Here is a 3,020-nt window from a genome sequence, read left to right as displayed (position 1 = left end):
GAGGATCTTGTGAACCTAAATTAATAACACAGTTTCTTTTTGGAGATGACAACCCAAAAACTTATCTTTGAACATGAGTTTTGAGAATTTTGTTGAATAGGTAATAGTAAACATTATCAACTCTATTAGAATGAAAGAAGATATATATGCTTTCTAGGTTCCCATTCTTGTCTTTTTCCAATAAGAAAGCGGTTAAATAGTCGCAAATAAAATATGGTGCTCACAATAATATGGTTGATGTTTTAGAAAATGAAGTTACTTTTGTATTTGAGTTAATTAAAGAATGAGATAGGAATACATTATTAAATATAAATTCTGAAAAAAATGACATGTAGCACATAAATATTTTTATGTATTAGGTAGTATAGAAGTATAGATTTGGTATAAAGAATTGTTAATAAACAAGGTTACTAATTAATATTATATGATTTAAGTTTTAAATATTTATAAAAATAACTGTAATGTTAATAAATTTTATTTAGTTTCATTAAAATCTGAAACAGAAACTCCGTAATTATATAATGTTGACTTTAAATATATAAACATATCATTAGTTTAAAAAAAAAATGTACATTCATATATTTGAAGGGTTTCATGTAGCTCAAAATCCATTATTGTAGAGCAAGATCAAATATTTTTTTTATTTTTTCATAACATTTTTTATTATTATAGAAAATTGAATTTCTAAGTTTTATCTTTCTAAATTAATAAATTTTAACTGTGGTTTGTAATAGGTTTGTATCCGTGATTTTCTGATTTTTTTTTAAACGTGTTATTAAAGCGGTTATCACACATAAATTTATTCCAAGAATGTCTTTAAGTCATTCTAGAAAAAAAAATCTCTTCAAATTTTAAAGAAGAAAATTTCCATTGGTTGTATGTTTTGCATTGATAATTAATAGGAGTCGATAGTCGTTATCAAATGTTGGTTTTTATTTCAAAAATCCTGTTTTTTTACATGGACAATTGTATGTTGTCTTATCTAGAGTTTAAAATAAAAAAAATTATTAAAATTGTTAATTTTATATAAGGATGATAGTTTTATATAAAAAAAAAAAAGATGTGTATAAGGAAGTTTTTAGAAATTTATAAACAATTTGTAGTTTTTAATTTGTAATTTATCATGTTGTGTTTATTTATTAATATTACATTTATGTTATATTTAATTTTTTGTATATCAATTTCATTTCCATGATTGATTGTCTTTTTGCATTACGTATATTAGCTATTTAAATAAATATATATTAATTTCAAATATTCAATATAAAAGTCTAAATAAAAATTATATCTTATTAATTTAATAAGATTTTATAAATTTTTTTACCCGTAGTTTGCACGGGTTGTAACCTAGTATTATAAATAGTTTCGTATTAAAGTTATATTTAAAATATATAGGTTCATATGTAGTATATTATTTTCTATAATCATATTTTTTTTAATGTTGAGGTATACGCCTAATATATTATGGGCGTTGATAATATGATCTATCAAGGAAACCATCAGCTCTATTAGGAAAGAAGTTGTAGTTATTGAAGTCTAACCATATGTCGTTTTACTTAAAAATAAATTCATTAACAGCGTATAAATAAAGTTTGCTGATTTGTTTGTATAAATAGCATTTGTTCTAAAAGTTTAGAAATTATCGAATCATTTTATCATTTCAAAGATACTTATAACTCATTTAGACTAAATTTTATATATCATCCCTCTTTAAGATAATGATATTTTTCACTTAAAAAGGTTCGCAATATTCTATGATATGGTTTGATTATCAACTAAACGTTAAAACAAATCTTTACGCAATAAAATTATGTATTTAGTACGTGAGATTTATTTATGATTATATATGCAGTCGGTGTGATGTCGTAACAAGTGAGCTTACTAACAACATGGCCACTGTATATCGATCGGCAATGCCACACAGCCGATAACAAAAAAAAAATAATAATAAAATGCGGTGAAGGTGGATCGAACACCTGACCTTCAGATCTTCAGTCTGACGCTCTCCCAACTGAGCTATCCCCGCTTACTGCTTACTTTACTAAAGCGTATAATAAATACGATTCCAAAATAAATCGGAAGATAACTATTTTTGATTGGACCGAATTGGATAATGGACTGACACCTCTAATTTTTTTCTCAAACCACGATAAGTATTTTTGCAAAATAAAGAAACTAAAATGGTTGAATTTGAAGTTTTATAGAGATAAAAGAGGTTTATTGTGGGATTGGGAACCTATATGCCGATGTGCCATGCTGCCATATGCCTTGTGATATCTAGCTATTGTCATTTTTTGTTAGTCGTTTTTCTATTATAAATCATATAATGGCATTACAAATATCTTAAAAAGTATAAATATAATATGTATGTTAATAATGTGATCTACATGTAGCTATTGCTCGAACATGAGGAGCCATGTGTTTTGGGATCTTTATCATCCGACAGAAGCAATTTCCAGCATATTTTTAAACATTTTGTACAATGGATTGCAACAATATATGATTCCCATGATTGTGAAACAGCTTCTTCTGTTTGACTTTTAGGCTTATGCAGGAAAACAAAATAAAGAGAATCACATAACTTACGTTACGTTACGTTACGTTTAGTTACGAAAAAACAGTTTTCTGTTTTTTGTTTTCCCTTTTCATATTTCGTTTTCCGTTTCTGGTTTTTATTGGAAAATTTAGAAAACGTGTTTAGTTAAAACTTATTCATTTTTCATTTTCAGTTTGAGAAAATTAGAAAACGTGTTTAGATGTGTATTTTTCTATTGGTTTTCATATTTAGAAAACGGTAGCGGTGGTAGGATGGGCGTGGGGACGGTGGCGGTGGTGGGGGCAGTGGCAGGGGGCAGTGGTGGTGTCAATGATGGTGACGATGGTGGTGGTGGTGGTGGTAGTGGTGATTATAGGCATTGGTAGTGGCGGCGACAATTGTGACAGTGGTGGTGGTGGTGCTACTGATGGGGTGGTGGTGGTGGTGATGGTGATGGTAGGTCGGTGATTGTTGTATTGGGTGG

General features: G+C 28.1%; 1 non-coding gene across 1 annotated transcript; it reads right to left on the bottom strand.

Annotated features, from left to right (window-relative positions):
* Window positions 1-1,953: 1,953 nt before the first annotated feature.
* Window positions 1,954-2,026, bottom strand: TRNAF-GAA (transfer RNA phenylalanine (anticodon GAA)). Its single transcript has one exon. It is a non-coding gene; the product is annotated as a tRNA-Phe (tRNA).
* Between the last annotated feature and the right edge of the window lie 994 nt (window positions 2,027-3,020).

Source organism: Lactuca serriola, chromosome 1 (assembly GCF_051521515.1).
Source record: "Lactuca serriola cultivar US96UC23 chromosome 1, Lser_US96UC23_V15, whole genome shotgun sequence".
Taxonomy (NCBI): Eukaryota; Viridiplantae; Streptophyta; class Magnoliopsida; order Asterales; family Asteraceae; genus Lactuca; species Lactuca serriola.
Note: the sequence above shows the minus strand (reverse complement) of the source record. Positions and strands in the feature narration are given on the sequence as shown.